The sequence below is a fragment of the Belonocnema kinseyi genome, chromosome 2, assembly GCF_010883055.1.
Source record: "Belonocnema kinseyi isolate 2016_QV_RU_SX_M_011 chromosome 2, B_treatae_v1, whole genome shotgun sequence".
In the NCBI taxonomy this organism is placed as follows: domain Eukaryota; kingdom Metazoa; phylum Arthropoda; class Insecta; order Hymenoptera; family Cynipidae; genus Belonocnema; species Belonocnema kinseyi.
In genome coordinates, this window is record NC_046658.1 from 83,540,669 (window position 1) to 83,556,555 (window position 15,887).

At 28.3% G+C, this 15,887-nt stretch overlaps 1 protein-coding gene across 1 annotated transcript in view; it reads right to left on the reverse strand.

Moving 5' to 3' along the window:
- The window catches only part of LOC117166974 (actin-histidine N-methyltransferase), a 65,464-nt gene that overhangs the window by 12,398 nt on the left and 37,179 nt on the right, over positions 1-15,887 (reverse strand). The gene's annotated exons all lie outside the window — the stretch shown is intronic.

Below are 15,887 nucleotides of genomic sequence, written 5' to 3' on the forward strand. Positions count from 1 at the left end.
CCCCAAGCGAAGAACCTCACGAAGTCGTTATGTAAGGTTCCCCACTTGGGTCCATTAATAGCCAAGGTCTTTGTTTCAGGCGCCATTCACTCTACTGACACTTTTTATTAACCATTTGCCGCCATACTTTCCTGTCCTGGCATACTTCTCTAGCTTCTTTTATGTCCATGCAGGCTCTCGTGTTTCTGTGACTTCTTATGTCTCTTCTAAGTAGGGTCTCATTCACACATTCCAAGCATTCTTTCCGCGGTCTAACTCTGGGCACGTTGCCATTTACTTTACCTTGATACACTTGTTTCGTTAGTCGTTCATTTGGCATTCTCTCAATAAATTTCTGATAATACATGAAATGCCCTTTTTTCCTCAAATTGAATTACTGAAATGCGGTGATCCCTGTCTATAAATAATAAGAATTGTAACAAAGAAATAAAAGTTCTATAGTGAATAGTATTTCTTATTGCGGCTACAGTTTACAAAAATTCGTTTCTATATCTAAAAAAGCAGAATACATACATAAATATATCAAGACTATTGATTTTCAGGTATAAAAAGTTCTCTCTTTTAAGGGAAGGCCATCAAAGTGACTACGAATTCAGTCATTTGAAACTGGAAGATTCAGTTGAAGAAGTTTGATTTTGGGAGGAACTTGACCCAGAAAGATGAAATTGGAAGCAAAAGGACTCTCATTGTTCCGGTAACTTTCTCCCAGAAGGAATATGCGTTGTGGTTTTATATACTGAAAGTTATACGACACTGGCCTTCACCTGTCATTTTAAAATAAGGAACTTCAAACGTGCTTACAAAGCGACTTTCTGCCTCTTCACTTCCGTAAACGCCATTGCTAATTATTGAATTTCGAAACAAACAAAACATTGATCAGCGTTTCTAATTTTTCGATACGTAATGCGACACGTATATTGGCAATTTAATTATGTGATTAAGTTTCTATAAAATCAACTTTGAAATTTTAATTGACTTTGAAGTCAAATGCTAAAAGTTTGAAGCTCTCCGCCTGAGGTGCTTGCTAGAGAGATTAATCAGCAACATGGGTCGGATCTGTGATGCATGGCTAGAACCGAGTGAGTCACGCTACCCCAAAACGGATATGACTTAATGTCTTAATAGTATATTAATCATTAATGCATGTGAAAGAAGGGATCTCCCAACTCTTAAAAGAACTTTTCAAATTGATTATAATAAGTCAATAAATTCCACTTTATTTATATTTTTTCGTTAGAGTGTTTCACATTCATGAAAAAGTCTGAAATCATGTGTATATTTGGGTCCGTGCATAAATAGCGTAGTTTTTCGAGTGGTGTCAGATTTATAATCCTCGTACAAAATTCAACTGTTTTTTTGTTTATTGAAAATTCATTTTTTTAAATAAAGACGAGAACAAAATTGCCTTGAAGCCAACACAGATATAACTGTATGAACAAAAGTAAAACGCGTTGCGTAGTATACTTGAACAGCCCCTTGGTAGAAAAAATGTATTTATTTGGCACGAAATTCAACTGTTTTGTAAAAAATTCGCTTTTCTAAATTGAAAATTTTTTTTTTTCAATGAAATACAATGTTGTAATGTTGCTGCAATGTTCATGAAACGTTGGCAAAAAATAGCATTTTTTGTACAGGATTGGAATCCGAAATATCTCTTTTTATCATAATGAATCATCGTGAAAGCATTAAATATATTATTTATTGTAGTTTTCCTTAAAAAAGTGATTTTTTTAGGCTAAAAATTCAACTTGTTGGTTGAAAATTCAACTATACTCTGTTAAAAATGTATGGATTTTGTTAAAAATTCGTATTTTCTGGGACAAAATTAATCCTCTTGGTTGAAAATTCAACTATTCGGTTAAAAATCGATGTATTTTGAAGAATATTAGTCTTTTCTAATAGAAAATTAATCTCCTTTGTTGAAAATGCATCTTTTTGGTTGAAAATAAAACTAATTGGTTGAAAATTCTAATGTTTTGTAGAAAGCTCATCTTTGTGGATAAAATGCAACCGTTCAGTTAAAAATTAATCCTTTTTTTGTTGGGGTTTCAACTAGTTCGTTAGAAATGCATCCTTTTTCAACTACTTGGCTGAAAATTCAACTACTTTTTTAATTCATAAGAAACATTATAATTTACCACGGAAAAGGGGGTGTGGGTAAAAACTTACGGACCCTAAAAGAACGGGGTACATGGTTCTAAATTTCAGAAGAAAAAAACTTTACGCAATTTATACGAATCCCCAAATCAGCCATTAAGTGAAATTAAACGACAATTGTGAGAAAATAGTGTCTTTTAGTATCATTACTTTGAAACAGTAGCAAAATAGTAAATGTCACTTGCGCGTTCCATTAATAAGGTACAAGGTGTAAACTCTTTTTTTTTTGTATCAATAACATTTTTCTTTTATAGGTTTGCAAAGAGCCTATTAAAAAATGAATGCTATTTGTCTAAAACATGTTGCAAATAATAAAGTTCAAATATGAAGTATAAATATCTTAAAGAGGAAATAAAGAAAGGGAAAGAAGTAGTAGTATCAAAGCAGGAAGTTGTCTAATGAACAGGGCATGATTTCAGAGAGAAGATTCTCCTGCCTCTGAAACTGAACCATTCTGATGTGCACTATCATCGCATCGTGGCAAAGAAATTCGAAGTGTGAAAGTGCACTTTTCTCATTTGCAAAGCGGAATAACTTTCTGCTATGAAGGACAGTCAAGACTCAAGGCTCAAGAGCAACCACATACTAAAAAGTGAGAAATCTGCTGAACCACTTTCTTTGGGATATGTTACGTTTTGTCGAAACCTATTTGATTTCCTGAAAATTAAGGAAAATTAAGAAAAATTCTCCTCTTTTTACTTTTTCTGGGCCATGAACAAAAACTGAATTTTTTGTCAGAGATTAATTATTTTCATCAATTTACTTCCTAATATAAATGTAAATGGAAATAGTGTTTCCAATATTTATCCGGTACTTGAAATTCGAAAATTATATATTATAATCTTCAAACTTATTAATTCACTTGTCGCGTACATTTCTTTTTGATTTTTTTTTTACCAACCACTTCGACAGTTTATATATACTATTTAGCAGAAGAAAGTAACATTTGTAGTATTATTACATTTTAAAACTTTTACAATAATATCACTAATTATTAAATACTTTTCAAACATAATTTATTTATTCAGTTTAAATTCCTTACAAATTTCTAATTTTTGAATACATGCAAATAATACATTTTAGGGTAAAAATTTCAAGATCTTAATTTTTTCACTGAAAAAGTGTAAAAGAGGGACAAAGTATTAATTTATTGAAGAAAACTCAATTTATTGAAGAAAACTCAATTTCTTAAAAAAAAGACTTACGCAGTTTAAATTACCTTGCTTCAATTGTAGAATTTAGAAATGAAAATCAATAAAACTGAATAAAATTCAATTTTAAATGTTCACAAATTGAATTGTTCTAAAGAAATTATTCAAACTTACATCAATTTCTATTACACGAAATTAATATTGACGAGTGATTTATTGCAAATATTCAAAATTGAAGAATTTTAAATTCCAAATCGTCAGAACTTAAATTTTTAAATTTCAGTTTAAAGTTTTACGATAAAAAATTCTGCAATTTTGATGCGTTACATTTGAAATTTCTTCAATTTCAAAGATTTAGAGTAGAAAATTTGACGAATGTTCCATGGAATAATAATAATCATAACAATTGAATAATTTGGGTTTCCATATTTAAAAAATTCAATCATTTTCAATTGTAACTGTTCAAAACTGAAAAACTTTCAATTGTAAATCTTTAAAATTAAAATTTTTTCTTTGGCAATTTACAGTTTAACATTTTTTCCACTTGGAAGATTGGGAATTTTGCCCTTTAAAATTTTCTTTTGATCTGTTAAATCATCAAAATTAAAGAATTTGTATTTGTACATTTAAAAATTTTTAAATTGTAAGTCTTTAGAATTGACCTATTAAAAAAAGATTCAATTTTAAATTTTCCAGGTAGACTGATTTTAAAAAGATGTTCAAAATCTTATGATTTTAAATTATAAACATTCAAAACTGAACATGTTGGCGAATCTTTAATTGTAAATATATTCAAAAATGGATCAGTGTCGAAATTGGAAGACATGAAAGAGGCTCATAATTCCAGAATATCTTTTGAGAACATCTTATTTCGATTAAAAATACCACATTAACTTATTAATTTTTCCTTTGCTCCTAATTCCTGCTGGGATAAAAGCCTATATTTAAATGAAAGTTACAGATTACTGAGAGTAAATTAAAATTAAAATTAGATTCAAATTGTACGAAAGCAGATGTAGCTATTTAAATACACTTTAAATTGAAGCATATATTTTAATTTGATAATTAGGTAATCAAAATAAGGAACGTGTAATAAGCGTTAGGCGCGCGCTATATTTGCTGGTTGAATTATAAACTTGAAAGAGGATTCAATTCTTAAAAGATGAATAGCTATTCGACTTTTAATATAAATCATAAATTGTAAAAATCATAAAAATAATTTAAAAATAGTAAATTAAAATAAAATGCATTCCAATAATTGAGAAGCACAGTTTCCAAAGCGGATGTACAATAAAACCCAGATGGTGAATAAGAAAGTGCCTCCGAATCTAATGATTGTTCATTTATTTATGCAAGCGAAATTCTAGACCCGTTGATCATTCAGGAGGTACAAAATAAAATTGAAATAACTTCACGTTCCAATTGAGAGTTCCCTCTCTTCGATTTATTTGTTAAGAGTACGCACCGTCACCGTTTTCTAAGGACTATTATCGAGACGGTATAAATGCGCGAGGCGAGTACAAAAAAAATTATAGATATCGGGAGAAAGTAGTTTTGTATACCCACCAAAATATTCACGAAAGCTATCGTAAATTTAAGACCAAAATGCCGCAAAAGAAAGGCCTTCGAAAACAGAAATTACATTCCCATTTCGCAATATTTGCGAAACCATTATGCGAATATAAATGCTAAAAAGAATTTAATAAGCCAAGAAAATTAAAGTTCAATTAAATTTGAAAGCAATTCCCACTCTGATTTCAAGAAATGTTGTATAAATGATTTAAAAACGTATCAAAGGTTTACATGACTTATTTTTCATACATTATTTATAATAATTCTGATTTATATATATTTTCCCCTCATTACTTATGAATGCAGAAAAGTCTGAAATTTCCTGGTGTAGTATTTTTAAAGAGGTATCAGATAATAGAAAATGATGTAATTTTTGTGACTTTTTAATAATGCGCACGGCATTTTTTTTTAGGTACTTCAAAAATGTGTGTAGTAAATTCAACAAAGAGATCTCAAGCTTTATGTAAGGCATCTATTAATATTTTTTAAGTAGGCATCCTAAAGTCTTTTTAACGTTTTTATGAGAGACGGAAGACTAGTTTTCTGGAAATTTACAGATGGTTTCATAATTATGAGAACTGAAAGTATGGAACTCAAGGTTTTTTCACGCAATTTAATAGTTATTCAGTCTTCGCGCATTCTCTTCTTTTTTACCTTAGATTGTTATCAAGTACATTTGCATTCCATAAAATATCCTTGGAATTTTTCAGATTCGCAAAAGGTAACATAAAGTAGTTTTATTAATTCTTCTGAAATTTCTTTCCTTTTACTAATTACAGATATTATAAATATTCGGACTTATTAAATTCGAATCATAAAAACTTACTCGATGTAACACGAGTATCGTTTTCTCGCGTTCTCGGCGTGGTTTGGAGAAGCAAAGTAGGTCTTTGTGGGTGGTGGGGTACTTTACCAACCTAGGCCGGTTTTACAACTTTACTGTTCGCGGATTAGGTCCGCGCACGCTCGGTCGCTACTTCGACCTACGCGCACTGTTCTGCACGGTACTTGACCCTTTAAGCTAACTTCAAACCTAAGACGTAATATAATGAAAAAACTCAGAAATCATATTCTTATTACATAAAATATCGTGTGTACCGAGGCAGCGAAGTGTTTTTACGTTCTAGCGTGTTTGCATAGGGTCGAATGTCTGCCTTCAAACTCCACTTTCAAAAAAACCGGCTGAACTTGAGAGGTGATTTTCTGTAGTTTTCCTTTCCCCTGGCTAAATGCTCCGGAAAATGCTAGTCCTTCATAAACAGATTCTAGCCCCACTTTAGTCATAGAAAATTTTTACTGATCCATACTCAGTTAAATACCCGATTTATTACTATTACTCATTATGTACTCATGCTAAAGAATTCAAATGATACTTTTAGTAGCGAGAGTGACCTGTGTATAGACATCTTTTTCGCCGAGGTTTTAAATTGAAAAATGCATAGTCCAACCATCTCTGGTATAACAGGTTTCAACCGCAGCGCTCTCACGCATTTTCAAAATTATAATATGAAATTATTATTAATACAAACATTTTGTACTTCATTATACCTATTAATTTAAATAATAGAAATTAAAAGAACAAATTTTGTTAATATAATGAAAATTGACATCTTAACTTCAAATTAAAATTGTCAATTTTAATCTTCACGTCTATAATAATTTTTGTTTAAAATAATAGACTTTCGGTAAAAAGCGCTAAGATAACATATTATCGTTCAAATACTGTAGAGATTTTTTCAAATCTAATGATTTTCTATTAGAAATACCAATTTTCGATGAAAAATACTGACATATCATTTCTTTTTTTAAATATTGAGTCTTCTTTGAATCTTAATGTTTTTTTTTAATCGTCGATTTCCCGCGAAATATGTTAACATAACATAGCCGTAAACTGTGCAAGAATTTTAAACCTTGTTCAAATTGTAATTTTTGTTATACAATAATAATTTTTAACTAAATTATTGAATCCTTAACCAAAAAAGATTAATTTTTAACAAAAACTTGCAATGTTATCCTTATAGTCCAATTTTCCAAGAAAAATAACTAATTTTCCACAAAATAGTTCAATTTCAACCAGAGAGATGAATCATCAACAACAATAGAAATGAATTTTTAAACACAGAAATTAAACTTTCACCAAGCAGTTAAATTTAACCCAAAAAGATCAAATTTATACTAAAAGAGATACATTTTCAAACAAAAAATACGAATTTTCAACAACAAAGTACAATTTTCAACCAAAAAAGATTTTTCAGTTTTGAAAGAGACAAAATTTCAACCAAGTAGTTGAATGTTCAATCCAAAAGATTAATTTTCTACCAAAAAAGACAAATTTTCAATCAAATAGTTGAATTTTCAACTAAAAACGATTAATCTTCAATCAAAAATTTTAATTTTAATTTTAATTTTCAACCAAAAAGATGAATTTTTAACCAAATAGTTGAGCACACAACCGAAACATATTTATTTTTAAAAATAAAGTTGCATTTTTACACATACAAGATAAAAATTCTGCTTAAAAGATGGATTTTCAAACTAAAAAGACAAATGTCCAACAAAACAAAGTTAAATTTTCAATCCAAAAGATAAATTTTCTACCAAAACAAAGACGAATATTCAATCAAATGGTTGAATTTTCAACTAAAAATGGAATAGATAAATTTTAATTTTCATTGTCTCTTTTTTTTGAACATTTTTTAACCAAAACATACAAATTTTTCACCAAATAGAGAAATTTTTAACAACAGAAAAATGATTTTTCAAAAAAAATAGTAGTCAAATCTTCTATCCAAAATTAAAAAATGAACGAAAAGTGAGGAATTCTAAACCAGAGATACATTAGTGGACTTTTCAACAACAATAAAGTAAGGAATAAACTTTCAAGAAAAAATACTTGATTTTCGAGATTCGGTTCTATTAATTGAGTTCGCAGAAAAAGTTTCTTGAAAACAGAACGAGGGGGATATGGGAGAGAGTGTGAAGTCTGGTATCAATGCAAATTTTCCAAAAAAAACTAGGTTTCCTTATCCAAGAAGAATGTAATCTAAATCTGCGAGATTTCTGGTCTTTAAGGATATAAATTTATTCCTGTGAATTATGAATGAAAGTCAACAAACGTGACAGGATTCATAAAGTAGCAAGTGGTTGCACCAGTGAATGTTTTAAAATTAGTGAAAAAGCGAAATGTAGAAAGCAATTAAGAAGATTAGGGGCTCCTTGGGATACACAGTTCGCTGCATATGGGAAGGTCGAGTAGTGAATTGAAGATCGTGAGATAGTCACTCGACTGCCTGCTCATACACTTTCTACGAGATAACTCGGTTCTGTAACCGAGTGGTATTAACCTGAATAATGTATTCTTTAGAGCCTTATCCTACTTTATCTGCTCATTGGCTGAACATATTACTTCCATGCATAGAAAATTGATGATCTGAAACAATAATCATAACTTCCAGTCTCTTTTTATTCTCTACCTGCCATAAACACGATACATACGCACCTATCTGTAAGAATGAAGAAATTTTTAAAACAAAGAAGGACTTCTAAAAAAATCGAAATCAGGATTGCTACAAATCCTAGTTTCGAAATTTCCAGATTGTTCCCTAAACAAAATACATTTTTACTTTAACAAAATACATGAATTTCCAGGAAAAATTGAATAGTTAAATTTTCAGTTAAAAAAATTTTCAAGTCAAAAAGAACGAAGTTTCATCAAAATACAGTGAAACTCTGATACTGTGCCGGTTTTGGGGCTGGCGGTGGTGGGGAACAAACCCGATCGAATTCCGCTCCGCTTTTGTTTGCCCACGCCTGAGCGACCACCGCACAGCCCGAGCAGCTCCTTTTACTCTTACTTGTGGCGCGGCGTCAATTCTCGGAAGAACTATATCAGGGGGCCCTTTATCAGAGTTTCAATGTAGTTAAATTTTTAACCAAGAGAGATGAATTTTTACGAAAAAGAATAATAGTTAAAATTTGAACTAATAAAATATTTTAATATTTAATCAAAAGCAGTTGAATTCAACCAAAAAAGATTAATTTTCAACAAAATAGCTGAATCGTCAACAGAAGAGGATACTTTTCAAAAACTGTTCAATTTTCAGCAAACTAGATTCAGTTTCAATCAAATAGTTGAATCTTCAACCAAAGAAATTAATTTTTAACAAAGAAGCTTAATTTTCTACCGAAAAAGACGATTTTTTAACAAAATACATGAATATTCAATCGAATAGTTTAATTTCTCAACTGAAAAGATCAATTTTAAACCAAAAATATAATATTTACACATTCAATTAAGAAAACTAATGTTTTGCTTAAAAAAATTATTGAGGAAAATATTTAACATTTTTTAACCAAAAAGATGAGTTTAAAAAAATGTAATAGTTGAAACTGCAACCAAAATAGATTTTAATTTTTAATCGAAAGCAGTTCAGTCCAACCCAAAAAGATGATATTAGGGAAAAAATGTATTGCTTGAAAAATCTACATGTTGTTAAAAAATTGGTTTAATCCTTTCAAATTAAAATTTGTGTTGAAATCTTTTCAAAGCTTTTAGAACTTTAAAATATCTTTTGAAATATTCAAACTTTTCCTACAAATTTTTTAAATCCTGAAAATAAAAAAATGGCTTAAATTTTGTACTCATTCTTTTCCAACATTTTTTTAGATCTTTAAAGCTTAAAATTAATCTCCAAAAATCAAATCTAAATCATTAAAAATTTTCACAGAAATCTTATTGTCGGTACCGGAAAATTTTTGTTACCGGTATGGACAGTCTTCGTATATTAAGCTATTCTAAAGTTTTATTAATTAATATGTTGATTATTATCATCTCTTTGAAAGTGCGAGAAAGTTTACAAATTATAGTGAGGTAGCAAAATGTTAACAACATACATTCAGAAATAATTCTTATCGTCAAATAAAATTACTTATTTGAAACATTTTATTTGCGAAGCTATTGGTGCTGAAATTTCTAAACCTTATTTAATAGATAAATATGTAAGGATTTCTGAATAGAATCGTTTTGTCAGTTTAAAAAAATTTTATCGAATAATTAAGAAAAGAATTGTGGCATTTATTATTAAAGAATCGAATTTGGAAACTGCGATTTGCAAAATTCCAGAAAATTAAAAAAAAATTAACTAAAAACAGTCACTCAATTCCATATTCACGTAGCATGCAGCCAATTAGGCATTCAAGAACAATGAGTACTGCAAGATTGTTGAAAACTTCGCTGCACCAATTTTATTAGATATGGTTGTGATTAATTTTAATAGAAAAAAGGATTTGATGTTGTTCTGAAATACTTTGACGAAACAAAAAATTAATTATATCATAGGGTCATCCACTAATTTATTATTTATTTATGGTTATTAAAGTATATCCTCTAAAATCACTAATAGTGCCAGTATTGTGTGAACAAAACTTTTTGTCGAATTTATATTTGAAAGACAAATTTGTACGCATTTGAAATTCCTATTTTCTTCGCGCCCATTTCGTCATCTTGATGTGACGTCATCGATTTGACAAAAAACGGTTTTCATCATTATAAAAATTTAGGACCAGAAACACCTTTCTTAGTTCTTCTTATTTGTCATTCCAAATTTTCAACTCGATGTGGTGCTTCGTGTGAAAATAAGTTAGCAAATAAAAAAAGTGTTGGAAAGGTAGGAAACTGGTCAAGTGACCCACTCATCACATGGACTTAAAAATAAACCCCTTTAGCTCAAAAAAGTTGATGATTAATTCTTTTTTATGAAACTAACAATATATTTTCCTCGGCAAACCAAATTTTTGTGGATGACCCTATTCTAACTTTTTGATTTTCATCCATATAGGATTAATAGAAAAAACAATAAATATCTGCTTTCTCCATTTGCACTTAAAATAATGACGATGCGTTAGACACTAGCATACTCTAACGATTACCGTAAATCATTGACTGACGCGAGTGTCAGGCTATTTTAATCGAAGCAGTGTTGCCTTCTGTGCAAATTACTGCAGGAAGAGAAACCCTGTATTTTTTCTCAGTCTTGTTGTCGCACAATATAGTAATTATCGTATATAAACGAGTGTCTTTATTGTTCGACAACTAGATCGCGAAGAGATTTTTCTTTCGAAACTTCCCGAGAGAAAACAAATAACTTTTTCCCATTCCCCAGAGCGAAAAATATTCCTTTTGAATACAAAAAAAAATCAAAATGAATTCCAGACTTCACAGCCCAAAATTATCTCAAAACAGAAAAAATAGGTGGATTTTTTCAAGAAAATAGGGGATTAACAGAATAATAAATTTAAATTCTGAACCAAAAAAAAATGGACGACTGAAAATCCCGAAAAATAAAATTCTCGTACAATAAAATTCCCGAACAGTTAATAATTATAATATTACCAATGTGAACATCTCCCGAATAATAAAATTCTCGGAACTTTTTAATATTACTGAATTTGAAAATTTCCTACTAATAAAATTCCCGATCGAAAATTGCCGAAATGTAAAATCTCCCAATTAAAAAATTCCCCAATTATAAAATTCTCAAATTTAAATATTTAAATTTTTTAATCAATATTACTTATCAATTAAAAATAGAATATTCAAATCTTTGTATAAAAAATTTCTTTTAATATTTTAAGTTTTAAAAATTATTGTTTGAATTTAAAATAACAATAATTGAAGGATAATTTCATCCAGAAATATATTTTTACAATTACTGTTATTTTAAATTCAAACAATAATTTTAGAATATTGTTAATATTCTAAAATTATTCATTAATATTTGTTTGAATTCAGGAATTTTTTTGTTCGGACATTTTATAATCCGGCAATTTTCTGTCGAGAATTTTATTATTCGAGAATTTCCAAATCCGGTAACCTTATAAACTGTCGGAAATTTTATTATTCGGGAATTTTACTGTGTCGGGAAATTTATTAATTATTTTTACATTTTATATATTATTTAAAAAATATTTGTAATGTATTATTTTTCTTATATTTAATCAATTCTTTGAAATACCATTAACGTAGATACCATATTCTTGAAATTTTAAAACGAAATATATTGCATTTTTAACAAAACATTGATATCTGTGAATATAGCTCGTATTTTAAATAAAAACTATTTTAATTTAAAACTACAAACTGTCGCATTCATCCAAAAAAGACCAATATGTATTGAACAAAATAGATACATTTTAAGCTGAACACATGAATTTTTAACTGAAATGATAAATCTTTAACCAAAAAAGTGAATTTACAACAAAGTGGTTCCACTTTCAACTAAATAGTTGATTTTCCAACCAAAAAAGATTAACTTTTAACCAGATATTTGAATCCTCAACCAAAACAATCAAATTTTCAATCAAACCGTTGCATTTTTATGAAAAAACTCGTTAGATTTCCCATCCAAAATGCAACTTCTTAGATGAAAATTAATCTTTTTTGGTTGTGGATGCAACTATTTTATTGAAAATTCGCCATCTTTGGATAAATGCGCTCCTGTTTTCAATAAAAATTCGGTCTTTTTTTGGGTTGCAATATAACATTTTTTGGTTTGATTATTAGTCATTTTAGTTGCACATGTAACAATGTTGGTAAAAGATTTAATTATTTAGGTAAAAATTAACTTTTTTATTGCAATTTCAGTTTTTCGGGTTAAAAATTCTACTGTTTTGTAGACAATGCGTTTTTATGGCTTACAATTTTTTTTTAAATTTGAATTTTTTAAATAAATTTGAATGTTTTTGTATTTAAAATTACACTCATTTTTGGTTGAAATATCAATCTTTAAATTCTTCGTTGAGAATTCATATTTTTTGGTTGAAAATTCATATATTTTATTGTAAAAGCAATATGAATTTGGAGTGTTTCAATTCTAATTTAGTAAAAGTAAATTATTATATGAAAATAATTAATATTATAAATTAGTAATATTTGTAGAAAATGAATATTATAAGTTCAGAATTCATCTTTATGATTGAGAATTTCTAGTAAAAGAATTTAAAATTTAATTTAAGATAGCATAAACATTCATTTTATTAAGGCGGCGGTTACGTGTGCAAAAATTTCGGTACAAATAGCCGGATTTTTTCGGTTTCGAGTACACTCCCTTTTATTTAATAGAATGTATTCCCCTATTTTTATGAAAAAACTCCTTATTTTCCTTATTTGTTCTGTTTTTAAAGGTTTTTAAAATAGTTTTTGTATTGATTTATCTTTCGAGTATAGTTTTTCGATTAAATTGCGAGCTATTTCTTCACTGCCGACGATGTCCTTCAAATGAACAAAATTAGAAAATACACAGTTTAGAAAATATTTGAAATTGGTATCGACAATGAGAATTCTTTTAAAAGCGTCCTGTTTTTTTTTTTAAATTTGTGTTTATGATTCTTAAAAAATGAATCGAAACCTTGTAAAAAGTGGGAAAATTGGTCCAAATCTCTTGATTTTTGGTGTTTTAAAGGTCTATGACTTTTTAAATATTACAGTACACTTAAAATCAATTACAACTACTGTGTTTACTTTCTGATAAGTCTAAAGTGCGTCATGTTTCCAGGTTTTCCCATTCTTTTTACATTTATAGCCGCCTTGATGTAGGTTACTGACTCTGAACAGTTCTTAGGATAATAATTATCTACGATTACAGCAGACTAACGTAACCATGATATGTCCAACAAAATTCCAAAGTTTAATTATATTCGCATGAATATCTTAAGACACCAACATTACATTTTCCTTTGAATAAAAAATGACTAAGTATATATTATTCCTGTTAGGTCGAACTAATCTGAAAATTATTTTTATTTAGTGTAAGAAAATAAAATATACAGTGATTTAAATATAGTAATATAAACATTCATAGCCATCAAATAATCAATATCCTTTAAAATTTGAATGCTTTGAGATCCAAAGATTTGAGCTTTTATTCTCTTCAGTCCAATCACTTTAACAAAGAAGAGGAATATTTTCAAATCTACAAAGTTCAAATTCAAGATAAATATAAAGGAATCACTGAAAGAATCCTGAACAATAACATTTCCGAAACTGTAAAATTCACGAGAAAGAAAATATTAAAAATAGGAAGTACCTGAAATTATAAAATTGCCAACAATTTAAAATTCCCATACTGGAAGATTCTAGAAAAATAAAATTCCTGATTATAGATAATATCTGTAACACAATAGCTGACATTATGAAATATCCGAAAATATAAAATATTGGACAATTACATGTCCATCCTTTACCTTCGCTTTTGAATAGTTTTGACATATTTATGATCAGAACATCTATATTCGAATAATTAAATGAAAAAAGCTGCAAACTACTGCTTACTATTCGAATTTTAGTCTTTTGTCAAGTTATTTACAACAAAAAATATTACTAGCTCTTCCAAATCGACAAAATTTCCAATTTAAATTATAAAAATTACCGAATTTTTAATGGTAAAACTTGAAACTTGCATAATATTTCATTGTAAATGGTCAAAATTAAAAACTCTTTCATTTCCAAGATTTACAATTCACAGTACTACAATTTTAAAGTTACAATTAAAAAATCTTCAATTTTAAAGACGTATAAATAACAATTTTTAAATTTGGACGATTTTAAAGATTAAAAGTCAAACTTAAACTTCTAAATCTTCCAAATTGAAAAAATGTCGAATGTAAATCATCAAAATTACAGCATTTTTCTTAAATTTGCGATTCAAACTTCTTCAATTTGGAAGAGCCACGAGTGAAATGGTTTGAATTTTGAAACGATAGAATTACAAATTATTTATTTTTCAAGATGTACATGGAGAGAAATTTCAGGATATTCATTCACGGAACTGCTCCTTGACCTTATTCTGACTTTGGCGCAAGAACTAAAATCTCGGAACCCTTGCTTTTAAGGCAACGGCCGTTGACCTAAAAGCAAGTGTTCCGAGATCTTAGTTTTTGCGCCAAAGCCTTCTTCAACTTTAAAGATTTACCATTCAAAATTCCGCAATTTTTAGAAATTAAAAAATGTCGAATTTAAATCATCAAAATTACAGAGCTTTTAATTGTAAAACCTGAAACTTAAATAATTATTCACTGTAAATCACCAAAATTAAAAACTCTTCAATTCGAAAGATTTTTCATTCCAACTTCCACAATTTTGAAAAGTTACAAACGAAAAGTTTTCTATCTTAAAGATGAATAAATAAAAATTCATAAACTCTAATGATTTTGAAACTCAAAAATCAAGCTTAAAATTCTAAATCTTTCAAACTGAAGTAATTTCGAATGTAAATCATCAAAATTAAGAACTCTTTGATTTTGAAGATTTTAAATTCAGAGTTCTACCATTTTAAAGAGTTACAATTGAAAATTCTTAAATTTTAGAGATGTATGATTAGAATTTTTTATTTATAGGGTTTCGGAAATCAGAAGTCAAGTCTTCAATTCTAAATCTTCAAAACTAAAAAAATGTTCGACCTAAAAATCTTCAAAATTACGGACATTTTTAAATGCAAATTGTCATTAAATTCTTTTCAATTGTAAAGAATTACAATTAAACGTTCCACAATTTTGAAGAGCTATGAATGGAAATTTTTGCATTTTAAAAATATAGAATTGAAAACTATTCAATTTTCAAGATTTACATTTTAAAGATATGTAATTTGGAACCTTTGTTGTGCATAATTTAATTTTGAAGATTTACAATTGACAATTCTTCCATTTTTACGATTTGCATTTCGAAGATATGTAATTTTCAACATATTTATTTTTGAAATAGTTTAATTGTGAAGATTTGCAACTGCAAATTCTTCAACTTTAACGATTTGGTATAAAAAATGCTTCAGGTATGAATATTTAAAATTGAAGACTCTTCAATATTTAATCTCTGTATAATATAAAACAATGCAATTTTGAATGCTTTTTTTAATACTTCAATTAATTGCGATTTATTCAATGTTATAGATTTTCAGCTGCAAGTTCTTCAACTGTAAACAGTAAAAATAACAGCTTTGATTTATTTTTCGAAAT